The sequence below is a fragment of the Doryrhamphus excisus genome, chromosome 4 (genome assembly GCF_030265055.1).
Source record: "Doryrhamphus excisus isolate RoL2022-K1 chromosome 4, RoL_Dexc_1.0, whole genome shotgun sequence".
Taxonomy (NCBI): Eukaryota; Metazoa; Chordata; class Actinopteri; order Syngnathiformes; family Syngnathidae; genus Doryrhamphus; species Doryrhamphus excisus.
This window is the reverse complement of record NC_080469.1, coordinates 9965374-9980255: the sequence shown is the minus strand read 5'-3', so window position 1 is coordinate 9980255 and position 14882 is coordinate 9965374. Positions and strand designations below refer to the sequence as shown.

Genomic DNA, 14882 nt, shown 5'->3' with positions numbered 1-14882 from the left:
AAGGCAGTTTAAAATTTTATTCACATACACCCTAGGTCAATATGCGTACCCCACTTTGGGAGCCTAGGCTGTACTGTCACATACTTAGGCATACACAGACTGTATGTTCATGGTGACCGTATTCAACATGTCCACTAAAACAATAACCTTTTTTTGTTTGCAAAAACTTCTAAACACCTTTTCAAATGTTTGCATTTTCAATTGTTAAAATGCTTTTGTCCATATGACACAGTGATTACACAAAGCCTGTATATGTAGCAAATTACTTTTTCATTACTTTTTCATCTTCTATCATCTGTGATGGTACATGTAACCATAACCGTATCCTTCCTTGGGGCCTGACCAATAGCAATAGCAATGTATGTGTGACTTTGCACTGTGAGTGTTGGCAACTAAACTCTTAATTGCTCATGCGAGCGTGAAAGGTTGTTTGTCTCTATGTGCCCTGTGATTGGCTGGCAACCTGTCCAGGGTGTACCCCGCCTCTCACCCAAAGTCAGCAGGGATAGGCTCCAGTATACCCCCACGACCCTAGTGAGGATGAGCGGCATAGAAAATGGATTGATGGATACATGTACTGAGAGCAGGGCAGCTAAGAGACTTAAATAATTTCATGGAATAACACTTTCATGGAATTGAAGTTGTAAATATAAGTCAGCACTTGTGTGTTTAGGTCAGCAGAAAAGGTGGTCCTAGCCTTGATTTAACACCACTGGTAGAATTGTTACTATTTACTATTTTAAAATATCACTGCCACGTTACTTTGAGTCCTTTATTGTGAGAAAGTCTATTCAGAAATACAAAAAAATCGATAACATGCCACAGTAAAAAGAATAGAAGAAAAGAAGAATAGCAACAATACCAACATGCCTAAGTCGCACTTTGTGGTTTACATATTGGAGAAACGTGCAACTTGACAATTGGTAGTTTCAGCTGGAGTAATGTGTATTTTTAGTGCACAGTGAACAGCTGGGTGCAGTGTGTGCTCCGCAGGCTTCACACAAAGTCCTTGTCATATCATTGAGCGGATGAAGCCGCTTCCCCCCGCTGACACTTGCTTGACTTTTTTTCTGTTGCTTTTGGAAATCAGCAATCAGGAATGCAAGAATGTGTGAAATCAGATGACAGCTACGCACATTGTCTCTGTTTTTATTGAAATGACAATGTGTTTTACAGCTCTCAGCTTCAAAAGTAATTTAGCTGCAGTTGACAATTTCTAATTCAATATGCAAGTTCAAATTGGCATCTTTTATTTATTTTAAAGGAGACCTATTATGCTTTTTCTACTTTTCTGACCTATAAATGTAGTTAGAATGTTGTATTCTCATGTTAAACGATGCCAAAGTTTCAGAAAATTAAGTTGGCGCATTTGGAATTGAGCCCTGAAAGAAGTTTGTGGTGGCTCAAAATGCTCGCTTTCAAAAGGCGTGGTAAAACTGTGCAATTGTGATGTCACAGAGTGGCAGACTTCCTTATATGGCCGTGGCTGTAAGCCAAATAAGCACTCTCCCTCCCCCAAGCTCTGCTCCTCTGTTTATCTGTGGGCAAGCCACATTTCTTTACAATTCCAAATGTCCCTGATTCTCTGCCTATACTACACTGTATATCAAGAGGTAAATATGTTAAACAAAAAAAATAAGAGTACATTTACATTTATTGCCACATAAGCACACAAAAATACAGTTGAGTACTGCTACCAATTCGCAGGTACCAGGCATCAGTACTGTATTGCTAGTAACGGATGCTCGTCGGTGGTGGTGTTCTTATATTTTGTGGTTGAAAATATAAGCGGTAATATAAGTCTGACACCAACAATGCGCACATCTTTTGCTTCAGTGCTAACATTTCAGCAGCAAACACCACTGATAGTATGCATCAACACTTCCTGATTTAACATGATTAATTACATTCAATAAGTTGGTTGCTGATTAGTTAGGCTACAATCTTAACACATCAAGCACATCTTAGCACACTCATTTTATAAAAAACAGAAAATTGGGGCATACAGTGCTTCATCCACCAGCGTGTAAGTGTCAAATTTCCATATGAAGCGTGAGTAGTGAGAAATAAAGGAAAAGCACGTCATCTCTGCTGTGTAAATGTGAACGTGTGCCACGACTCATTTGCCTCCCAAAAGACATGAAGACCTAGGGGAAATGAGGTGTGACACACGGTGCCCGCACACACCAGCTTGTGGCAGTTGTTGCTTTAATGAACTTGCGTGCTCATTGGTCTCTAATACGACTGCTCGTCCCTGACGTTGACTGTAAATATACCACTGTTGGTGATACCACTCCTGTATAGCTACGGGTTTGACATACACTTGAACGCCTCTTCTGCCAGTTTGCCACCTTTTGTGCTTATTTACATAAGTTTGCTATTGTATAAAATTCATTTTTGGATTTTGTCACTAAACCTTATAAAAGCAATTGCTAATTCAGAATTTAAATCTATATTATATATTATTATCATTAATATAAATATATGTATTATAATATGTTTTTAAATATTTTTGCTTTAGTTTTATAGTATCCTTGTGTAGTTCTAATAGTTGTCTTTATTTACCTAATAAGGGGCACCATGCACTATTCCCTGAGAAATTCAAAGAATATGGAAAAATGATCTTCCAAAAATCCTGCAATATGTAATGGGTTCCTCCTTGGCCTCTGCTCCACCCCTCTACAAAATGTAGTGGTAATCAGTTGAGTAGTATTAAGATAATCCTGCAAACAAACTAACTAAAGAAAAGGCGATGAACGATAAGCTCCTTAGTCAGTGGAGGTAATAAAGTGCTTATATTGTGTGTGCTATAAAATGTGTATTGAGATTTTCAAATGACATTGAGGTCAGTAAACAGAAGTCCTTTGTGGTCTGCACAGTCTGTGGGGAACAATGGGATGAGATTGCATCTGATTATTTAATTGATATTTGAGATGAGTGTGCAGCAGTGCTGTAGATTACGAGTGCTGTAGGACAAACTGCTCTGTGATAACCTCGCATCTGGCCTGATGGGGAGATAGAAACAAAACAAAAGGAGCCTTGATCAGCACAAGATACCTCACCTTAAACCCCCCAAGCAAAACAGTGAAACAGATGGGGGAAAACAAACTTTTTAGATGAAAACATCCCTTGTGTACGTATGTGAGTTCCCCGTAAATCAAAAAGACTCTTGTATGGAAGATCAGGTGAAGTGACGTTGTTAATGAAAACAACTTGTGCCCGGATTCTTGTGTTTTCAGAGGAAGAAAAATGTAATTACTGCTCTGCCCTCACCTTCAAAGTAGGCTCCAATAACACGCCTTGCATGCTAGTGTCAAAAGCACAAGCTCTCTGAATGCACATTGTCTCTCTCAGTCAAATTATCCCTCTCTTTTGCACTTTGTTGGCAATAAAGAAAAACCCACCAAGCCAGGCTGGTTGTGTTGTTTTCAGGCTTCTGTTTGTTTGGATATATACAGAAGCACATGCATTTGGATGTGCACAGTGGGTATGCACTCAAACACATAGCAGGCCGATGATTGCTTGTGACGGCCATATTGATTTCCGTCAAAAGCAAAGCTTGCTAGGCTGCACAGAGACAGCAGGTGGAGATTTCTGATAATGGTGGTGGTCGGTGATTCCACAGGAGACACCTAGTGAGACAGAGGGAGTGGAGCTTTTAAGACCACACTCAAACAAACATGAGCACAGCATGGGGGCTTAGACAGGAATCTTTACGTAAAATTGCCACTTACTTATTGTGACTAACAATGTTTAAAGCATAGCAACAGTGATGACTATGGTTAATGAACACTGGAAGTTGCATGCCCCAATTTTGGAAGCTACAACATCAATAGCTAGCTCACTACTTGACCATTTCAATTATATTATATCGGCATAATTATATATTATATATATTATGTCGGCAATATTACCACAAACCAGGAAAACATCAATAGACATACAAAGAGCCCTGGTAAACTCAGGTTAATTGCCCTTTCTTTTAAAACGTAATGTAAAGTACATTAAAGGGAAGCTTTGATGCTAATTTTTTGTCCCTTTGTATTGAGTTCTGGACTCCTATAGAGCAGCCACACAACATACCCAGCACACAAAGCTTTAGAGTTCTTCCAGAATCTGTACCTATTCAGCTGTATTTCTTTGGATTTTGTGGTTCCCGCCAAAACGGTCTGTTTTAATATATTCCATCCACAGCCCGCTTATGGGCACGCCCATTCCGCTGTGGTTGGTCACACTAGCAAGTACTTAAAAGGAGTTCCGGTTTGTTCCGCGAGCTAACAGTATAGGAGTTGATAATAAACGTTTTGTCGGCTTTTAACATATAGCCATATGTGTTGGATCCCGAATACGACCCGGAAGTAGAGACTGGAGAGTCCAAATTTTCTCAAGAAAAGAGGTTACTTCCATACGTCTCTCAATGGTAAGTAGCTTTAGCATTTTAGCACATGGCCACCAACTGGTGGCAAACGGCTATGAGCAACCCCGCTCCCTGTATGCAAGCTCTTTTGTTCCTTTACTTACACAAAATAAACACAGTTAGGACACTGATAAATTGTTACTTACTGCCTGCCCTTCTAACTCTTCCACACAACCAAGTAACGTTGGAAAGGCGTCAGGCTTCAACAGCAGTTTGTCGGCTAGTTCAGCTGAATACTGGCCAATGTTCATAAAACAGTCCAGTGTGACGGATTAAAATGCATTTCTTCTGCTGGTAGGGAATCAGGAACTCCAACCACTTGTGCCTGATGGTGGCGTCTTTAGGAATTGTAAACAAATGAGGCTTTGCTAGCAAGTAAACAGAGGAGCAGAACGTGAGAGAGGGCGGAGGAAGCAGAGCTTGGGGGAGGGCAGACAGCTTATCCCCTTACGGACACGCCCATATAAGGAAGTCCATCCTCTGTGGCATCACAAAGGGGCAGTTTTACGACACCTTTTGAAACTGAGCATTTAGAGCCAAAACCTTATTCAGGGCTCGCTTCCAAATGGGCAAACCTTATTATCTGACACTTTTACATAGTTTAACAGGAGAATACAACATTCTAACTACATTTATGGGTTGGAAAAGTGGAAAAAGCATAATAGGTCCCCATTAAAGTACTCATGCTATCAAAAAAGTTTGAAAAAAAACAATAACAAAATGAAAGTACTCACTTAAGAAATGTTTTTTTCATACTGCTGTCATAGATAAATACATAACTATGAAATAGGAGTGAAGTGAAGATAACCAGATTCAAACACATGCAGCCATGAACTCACAACAAAGTCAGGATAGTGACATATTCACACAATAATAACACAATAATAACTGTTATAACAATAATAACAATAATACTGGTGTTGAACTATGATATAACATACATGTTATAGTGTATAGATAATTTTGCCTACAGAAAATGCTATTAACTTTATACGTATTGAATGCTTGAACCATTGATATTACATACTGTGACATTTCTGTGGCTTGCATGGTTCTTGACAAAAAAATACAGTTTCAACCAGGTTTGCATTTTCCATGTTTTTTGTAGAGGCCAAATTGACAGAAGGGAGTCCTGCTTTTGTCTACTTGTGTTGTGGGCAAATTGTTCAGAAAATTGGAACTCTTCCCTGTTGTTCAGTGTAAACTGCATGCTGTGCAAGAATGGAAAAGTTGACAGGGGCTCCGTCAACAGTGAATTGTCTTTGGTAAGAAGCCGTCTTGTCAGTGTGGAGCTGGTTCCTGCCCACACACATACTTTTCCTCTACACTCTATGCTGGAGGTGGTGGTCGGGTGTCCTCTCCTCCCGAGAGGGCCTTCTCCGTTCTTCACCCCCCTCTTATCATCTGCCACATGAAAGGATCTCATTACAAGCTGTGACATTAGCCCCACCCTGAGCCAACCTGTTCCTACCATCACATTTAAATAGCATCACTTTGTGTGCAGTGTAGAGCTAACATGGTGCGCTATAGATAGATAACAGTAAATTGCACAAATAATTTAAATAATTTTGAATAAATAATAATAATTTAATTTAATTTGATGCTGAAAACACTGATCTCTGAAATTGTTGATAAAGTGTCTGTTACCGGGAGCCAAAGCAGCCGCAGCCGGACAGGGTGCCGCCATCTTGGAAAAAAAAGATGGGGCCATCCACACGGGAACATTTTGAGGTCAAAATGGCCAAGTATTTTATCATTTCAGACTCTCCTCCACATGGGAACCGTGTTCTGGGTGATGTGAACGGTATTTTTTGATGCTTTTTGAAAATGGCGGCTTGCTGTTGCTGTGAAGACAGCTCTAAACAAGAACAATGACATCACCAACCCACTGCACATGACCATAAGCCAACATTCATTCATTCATTTTCTACCGCTTATCCTCATGAGGGTCGCGGGGGTGCTGGAGCTTATCCCAGCTATCTTCGGGCCAGAGGCGGGGTACACGCTGGACTGGTCGCCAGCCAATCACAGGGCACATATAGACAAACAACCATTCACACTCACATTCTATAACTTTGGACAATTTGGAGTCGCCAATTAATGTTTTTGGAATGTGAGAGGAAACCAGAGTGGAGAACATGCAAACTCCACACAGAGATGACCAAGGGTGGAATCGAACTCGGGTCTTCTAGCTGTGTGGCCTCCACACTAACCACTTGGTTTGCTTTTACTGTTCTCTTTGCTCTCATTCATTTCCCCTTTCCTTTTATTTTCCTGTTTTGTCCATTCCACTGTTGTCCTGCCCTCTTCTTTTTCCGTTCCCTTTTATTACTGTCCTTTCCTATCATATCCCCTTCTGTTTGTTATGTTCTCTTTTTCAATCTTTGCTTCTTTTTGTGTGCCTTCCTTTTTTAGCTTTCCGCTGCCATTCTCCCTTTGCTTTTCTTTCTTGATTGTACTCCTTATTTCCTCGGCTTTCTCTTCCCGTTTACGTCTCTTCATATGTTCATTTTATTTATTCTCTCTCCTTTGTTTTATTGCATCCTTCTGTTCCTCCCACCTTTTGCTTTCTTTTTCTTCCTTTGCTCACCTGCAGCTCATACCTTTTTTTTTTTTGCTTTCCCCTCTCCTTGTTTCTTTCCTCTCTATTTCAGCCCCACATGCCCGACAGACGCCCCTCTATAAAATTCTCTTTTATTTATAGCTTGTTTGCTTTTATAAGGCAGCTGTGTAGACCAAAGTCGCTGGTGCTGTTTGATGTGCACATCTCTCATCTGTGATTAGGAAGTGAATCTTCTCAAAAAGGGACAGGTTGTTAAAGCAAACGACTGGAGTCGAGCCTCCTTAGTAAACATTATCCTGCACACATTTTATTTGGCTTCTTTTCATCGACAGCACATAATTCTTGGCCCAGGTCCGATCTGATGGCACAACCCTAATGCTACCTACAGCACAGAGTCTGGCCTGTTTTAACAATCCCAGGAACCCAGTTAGTGGTGGTGACCAGGAGCTGCAGCCAGGGGCATAATTAGCAGGACAGGGGTCTTACTCTTTCGCTGGCTGCCCTCATTTAGCCACTTGATTTATTTACTAAACAGGCACTGGCTCAGCTTGGCTTATGTTCCATGTACTGTTCCTTCCATTGGCAGGCCTGTTAAAGAACAGGCTTTTCCACATGTGTCATAAATAACTTGGTAGCAGGCTTTAGTGGGACCAGCGAGCACAGGTGGAGATGAATCTGATGGTAATGGCGGATGGGGAGCTCTTGTGTGCAGCATTTATCACGGCCAATATGAAGACAAAGCAATGCTGTAAGAGTGATGGTTTTATAAGTGTGTTTCCGCCTTGTGCTCACTAGTTTGGCACATATCAGTCATTCCTTGACTACAGACAGCCAATTAGATGTGTGTACAGTCCATCCACGGTCACACTGCGATATGCAGCTATGTGTGATGGTGGTTGTGGGGTGGAGGGTTCACAAACAGGCTGAAGGCAAAAGAAGCTGCAAGTACTGACTTATCCGTCTCTTGCAGGCATTTGTCTCACTCTTTTTTTGGAAGGGAGATTATGGTGTGAATGCTTACAAATGCTATTGTCCATCAGAAACGTACTGCATGAATGCTGAACAAGAAGTATTCAGAGGGGCGGCATTGCTAAAAGTAATTAAGTTTGGTACATTGGATTTTTTTTCCACTTTTCTTAAAAATTGCAGTCTCTAGCTAGTAGAACTAACTGAAAAACAAAATGTCCAAGCTATAAAAAATATGATTTTTTCAACACTTTTCCAAGAAAAAATTGGGCGAGATTTTAGATAGAAAAGCATATGGTACCAGACAAACGTTTGCACCCACATTCTTATTCAATCCATGAGAAAATCTATCTGAACTTGATTTGTACTCTACAGTCATTCTGTACATGGTCACAGGAAGCTGGAACCTAAATATCTAATTTAACTTGGGGCATGAATACCGATCGCCTGTCAATCACAGGACTGACATAGAAACCACTTTTCCCACCTAGCAGTGCGATTAAGCCACAGTTTGGTTAATCACGGTACTGTCAGTACTGATCATCCTTGTCTTTGCAGCGCAGGCAGGATTGCTGTTTGAGCTATGTAAATAGTGTGACATCACAGCAGTGAGATCGCATATAACTCACTGCCAATCCAATGAATTAAATAAAGACAACAATGACATGGAGCGGTGCTGTGATGCTGACACTATCTGTAAACAAGCAATGAAAACAATCTCTGCCCTAATTCACTACAAGTGACCATTCTCCATCAACTGATTATCAGACAGCAGCGTGTGAGTACACACAGTGTACAACACACTGTTGTAGGCTGGGGCATTTTGACAAAATATCTGACAGACGATACTTTCTGGTGGGAATGTTTCTAAAGATATCAGCTAACCCTGAATCATCAATTAGTGTATAAAATGTCATAGAAGCCTCTTGGTCCTCAGCCGGTTCATGTGGATGGTGACCTCTGTGACCTCGTTATAGGCCACAGTTTGCTCATGGCCACCTTTATGGTTTTGTATCAGACATGACAGACTTATGTATGTATTTAAAATATTGTACACTATGTACTCTTCTCCATGTTGTGGAAGTGTCATATCATGAGGTTGGTGTGTTTTTATGTCACTTCTAAATGTAGTGAACGGTCGGTCGGGTACAACAACTTCACTAGATTCCCCATAGATCATTTCTCACATCACAACTTTAGGACGTCCACGTACAACCGCTGCTTAGAATCGTGTTTTTTTCTGATTTAGCAAAAGTAAAGCAGTGGAAAGATTATTTGTTTTCCGGGAGCTAAACCATTGAGGGGGTCGTGTCTCTGTGCAGCTCTGAGCAGTGTCGAGGGGTGGAGGTCGATATGGAACACCAACCTTCAACCCTTGAACACTCGTAACGAGAAGACTCGGTCAGGGAGGAGGGTGCAGAATCCGAGTATGTTGGTCAAGAGAATAATAATGCAGATTTACCCTGTATGCAAGTTGATATTTATGCTATAGTGCCCCACTGTGAGCCAATGAAAAAGCCACTGAAATGAGCAAAATTCTACAGGACTAGGAAGGAGCAGATCTTATTCAATCCTACCCCTTCAATATGGCTCTTTGTCAATTTGCGTGCTTCCTTCTCATTTAATCTTTTTAGTGCATAAGAAATAGAATAGATTCATGAAAAAATATTAAATACAGGAGTGAAACACTGACAGAAACATTGTATAATGTATAAATACATGCAGGATATATACAGTAAGCAGTATCTTATATTCTATGAAATAATAAAGCATTTTGTTCAGTTTAATTCAGATTTAATTCTTATTGTAGAACTCCGGTTCAAAAACAATTCATTTTGTGAGGGAAGATACGTTGTTTCTCCATCTTGATAGGGCTTTTCCCCTCCGTCCTTACTTCCATATCTTCAGTATGGATTTCCAACCTTTATTCCTCTGCAGCTGTCCTTTTATTTGATAAACTCATGCGATTTCGAATAACAAAGCGCACACAGTGAAGAGTAGCCAAAAAGAAAAAAAGGTAACTCACACTGTCAGGGTGCTTTGACGAGCAGCAGCGTTGTGCAACCTCAGATGAATGTCCTCATAAAGGCAGACAGGTGGTTTTGATGGTGGACTTTATAGATTTTCAAGGTGGACCTCCTCCTTTGGCGGGGGTATTTCTTTTTCTCTCTGTTCTAAATGCGCTAGATATATCAGACCAGTCACCACCTTGTTGGACAATTGTGTGATTTCCAGTGATTATCGGTGTCTCACAAACTATAGAAACTGTTACAAGACTCACATATGAACAGCTTCCTCTATTAGGAGGCAATACTGCAAGCAAAACTGGCCCCTTACAGAGCAATAGATCAATTGCTACTATGGAAATAGAGTGGAAAAAAAGAAAAGAAAAAAATCAGTGTATATTGATGTGGACAGGTAATGAAATATAATACTGCACAGATGGAGTGTTTGTCAAGGAGTCAGTGACCTTGATTCCTTGCTGTGTTGCTTTTCATATGTGTCTGTGCACAGTTGATAAGAGCAAATGCTCAGGGTCAAATAAAGCTGTAAGATTGACATTTATTAAAAATGTACCCAAATGTAATGTATACTTATCAGAAAGAGTGTGTTGATGATATATTACCATCTAATCATTTAATTTTTAGTGTTTTACAATCATCTGCATTCTGTGATTTTAAATACACCAAGGTCCTGAAAACAATGTAACCTTCTTCGTACGTGTTTGGAGGTGAGAGACGAGGAGTTGATTTTCATTTATTGTGTAATAAATTAATTCATTTATTATTTTCCCAGACCTGGTACCCATGAAACATTTTTTTTTCTGACTGAGAAATTTTGTCAGGTTTTAATCTTGTGAGATCTTGTGACTTATCAGCCACAGTGGCACAACATAACTAGAGCTGTATCGAAAATGATGTCTTCATAAAGATAATAACGCTGTTTATAATCAGGATGTCTTGTGTGGTTAAATAGGGTAGCCAAAATACTGTGTTTCAAACAGCTCTCAGTATAATGCAGTGTAGTATTACACTACTGCATACTGCAAGCACAATAAGATAACATAAGAAATGCATTTATTAATCCCATGAGGGGAAATCCAGATTTACAGCAGAAAAAGCAGAGTACAAAAAGCCCACAAGACCATGGAAAGTGCAAAATCAAGATTCATATATACAGTGCTATTTACAGCTGTGTATGTATTCATCAAGCCACATGTTTATTGCATGGTTTTGCACTTGTTTATTGCACAGTTTATTGTACAGCATTTTTAGAGCAGTTTGTATATATGTAGTCTGCTGCAGGAAAAAAATACCTGTGATCCCTCTCCTTCACACAATAACAAACAATAACAATAACAAATTTTGTTACATTGCTACCTCCACAATAGGGGTCAAAAGTGAGCATTACTAGATTTGTAAACCAGCATGCAGTGAAGTGCTAACTTGGATGGTGCAAGAAAAAGCCTTTCCTGCCCAGACTAAAAGTGATGGCATATTTAACTGGAGGGCATGTGGCAAGTCAGTGGATTACAAAGCCATCATGCTATATGTCTTCCCTTTTCTATCGAAAGCCTTTGACGAAATTAAAAGCGATGGCCCAAACAGTAGTAAAAAGAGGGCCTTGATGGAGGAGAGTTGCGCCTGAGCCATGCAAACTGGGTACGAAGACTCCCTCTGGGCCTGGCAGACCAATCCAGCCTATTGATTTTCTGTCCTTTCCTTCAATATCTGGAATGTGCCATCGCCAATAGATTATGACAAACATGCCCGCCAGAGACCGCAGATCCTTTAATTGAAGATGACGGAGTACAACAGAGGATGGAGCAGGTTTGCTCCTCCCAAACTTACCTCCTTCAAAGTCTATAAACCAGACTGACCTCTCACGGAACAAAGCCTTTGTGGTCAACCCTCTCTTCTCTCGGCTAAACTTTCACCGCATCGCTGAACACAATGGAGTCAGTGCTTTACAATAACAACCTCCTGCCAAAAGCACAAAAACAAGGCGGAAGAAAAAGCTCTGTGCTCTATTTTGATGAAAGTAACAAGCACAGCTTGTTGTAAATAGGCTTTCTGAGGCCCGAGGCAGCTTTTCTCCCCGGGGGACGTGCTTTCTGCATCTCTCCCAGGGTTGCTGTCACCAAAGGGTTCTTTCTGTGAGGAAAAAGGCAGGCACAAACAAGAAGTTGCCTCAGCTTGTCTGGCAAAAGGAAATCATCTCTGATTAGGTTTGCTGGGCTGGGCTTTAGCCTCCTTTCAGATTAGGAACACAACGTTAAGATTATAATACAGGATTGTATTTGGACCTCCGTTGTTCGCTGTGTCAGGATTCCAATTCAGGTGCATGTGGATGCAGTGTTGGGTTATACTGAGGAAAGATGCTTTGCACCTGTCTGTCTGTGAACACTTCCGCCAGATAACTCGCATGTGTGCTTATTCAAATGTGTTCTGCTGCGGGCACCCTCTTGCAAATCAGGTGCCATCCACACTGGCATTGTCACACAAATTAGAAACGGATGTTTTGGGCAGAGCAGAGGTGCGGTCTGTGGACACAGCCTCTTTGACGTTTTTTAGTGTCTGCCGCCCCACTCACCCCGCCTCCGCAGGAAGCTCAACCACAGCCTCTCCCACCTCTTAAAAGGGGACATAAAAGATGACTGTCTCCAACCTGCCACCTACATTAGTGAGATTTTTTTTTCTTTTAATAATTCTCCTCAAACCTCTCTCGTCAGTTACCTTTCTCCCCAATGCCTTTAAGCCCCTCTGATCCTTTCCAATAATAATGGCATTGCCAGCCAATCTCTCTGAAAATGGGTTCAGCGCATACCTAATCCCATTTAATTACTTAGACACACAGGGCTCAGGACACACTCCTCAGGCGGTGCCCTCCGCAACCCCCTCCCTCTGTAAGCATGCCCTGTTTGCACCCCATCCACCTATCCTCATGAATTATGGATCCCTGGCTGCAAGGCGAGGGCTGATCATTCTGCCTGCTCTGTCATAACGCACAGGGAGAGCCTGGGCTCCGTGTAAATATGGTGCCTGTCTGGGCTTGAGGTACCCTATTGTGTGTGGTATTAAAAGCTCAACACTCTCCCTCGCAGTCCCAGCGCTGCAGCAGGGGAGAGAGGATGGGGGGGTGTAAGCGTAATCACACAGACCTTCCAGCACTTTGTTCTACTGCAGCCAGCCCCACGCTGACCGACATTACGACTGACAGTCATCGCACCTGAGAGGAGGGGAGAAATGAAACGGAGATGGAAACTGAAAAGTGGAGAAATGGGCTGAATCAGCTTTGGTTTTCTCTTGATTTGTCAGCACTAACGTTGTTTTACTCGGTGAAAAAACATCACTGTGATAGGATGTCAAAGTCCAGCCAATCCAGTGCTCTGGGTGATGTAACGGTGATAGGACTTGAAGAAACAGGCTCCGAATGATAAAGGGCTTGAATGAAAGATCTGGTTTTTGCTGTTTTTAACAAGGGCTGGAGTAAAACTAAAATGATTACTTTTCAGCATTTTAGGTTGTTTATAGATAGTTTTTTTTAGATATGTGCTGGTCGATGGAAGATGAGCAATAAGCAGTGCCATTCTGATGGTCAAAGTGCATGGCGTCAGTACAGTGCCAAAAACCAGGCGAGAGCAGTAGCAAAGGTTAACTCAGAGGCCGCGAGCACAAGGAGAGTGGTTTTTATGTCCGCAAATTTTGGTACTGTATTGGTACTCTTATCCATCTTCTTTGGTCCATGCAAGTTTGTACACATAATCCTACCAAGTGTACCTGGCCTACTCTTGATGGTTTTACTTTGAATGTTGTCAAGGTGGGCGGCACGGTGGTCGAGTGGTTAGCGCGCAGACGTCAGCTAGGAGACCAGGGTTCAATTCCACCCTCCACCCTCGGCCATCTCTGTGTGGAGTTTGCATGTTCTCCCTGTGCATGCGTGGGTTTTCTCCGGGTACTCCGGTTTCCTCCTTCATTCCAAAAACACGCTAGGTTAATTGGTGACTCCAAATTGTCCATAGGTATGAATGTGAGTGTGAATGGTTGTTTTTCTATATGTGCCCTGTTTTTCTATATGTACCCCGCCTCTTGCCCAAAGACAGCTGGGATAGGCTCCAGCACCCCCGCGACCCTCGTGAGGAAAAAGCGGCAGAAAATGAATGAATGTTGTCAAGGTTGCTGAAAACAAAAAGCAAGTGGTAGTCTATAACATTTGCACTTTTTACACATCCACACTCTAACAAAGATAGTCAAGGTGCCAGTGAAGAATCCTCATTCGTCCAATTCCTTGTTTCTCAGGACCATCGAACATAACTTCTCCTTCTCTCATCTCTCATCTGAGCAGGCTTCCTGAGAAAGCTATGCACAAACCCTAAAGCTTGAGATCCTACTGTATCGCTGTCTTCGTAAAAGTTATTAACATTTACCTTTGTCTTTTGACAGCATGTACTTTGGGCACACTCAAGTGCTGTAGATACACAGGTAGTTAGCTATACAACATACAATGACATGTTTGTTGAAGAGCGAGGCATGAAGTGAAATGAAGCACAAGGCCACCCTAAAGACTTATAATTGGCAATGTCACAGTTCTCTCCTTGCCCGAGGAGGAGAAAAGAAAGATGATGTCTGTGTCAGCTCTGAGATGGCTCGATGCTGTCTGTCAGGGCCCTGAGCACATTTCCCTGAGCTTGATATAGACGGGTCTTGTCTCCCTGCCCTCAGCGGCAGACAGACGTCTCATCTTTATCTCTCCAGATTTCTGCCTAATCTGTTTCTCTCCCCTTGGCCTCTCCTTATGAATCTGCTATAAATCATTTTTGGATTCAGGCCTCGTTTTCACACGCGCTTTCATAAAGGGAAAGGTGCGGGCATCAGATATCCAGACTAAATAGCGATCAAATTACACAGGATATGAAATGCTGTAGTTTGGAATCCA

The 14882-nt window shown here is 41.6% G+C and overlaps 1 protein-coding gene across 1 annotated transcript in view; it reads left to right on the top strand.

Annotated features, from left to right (window-relative positions):
* Window positions 1-4081: 4081 nt before the first annotated feature.
* fam222aa (family with sequence similarity 222 member Aa) overlaps window positions 4082-14882 on the top strand; it is a 92051-nt gene continuing 81250 nt past the window's right edge. The window contains exon 1 of the mRNA XM_058069537.1: window positions 4082-4420. The gene's annotated coding sequence lies outside the window, so the exon portion shown is untranslated. The remainder of the gene's footprint in view (window positions 4421-14882) is intronic.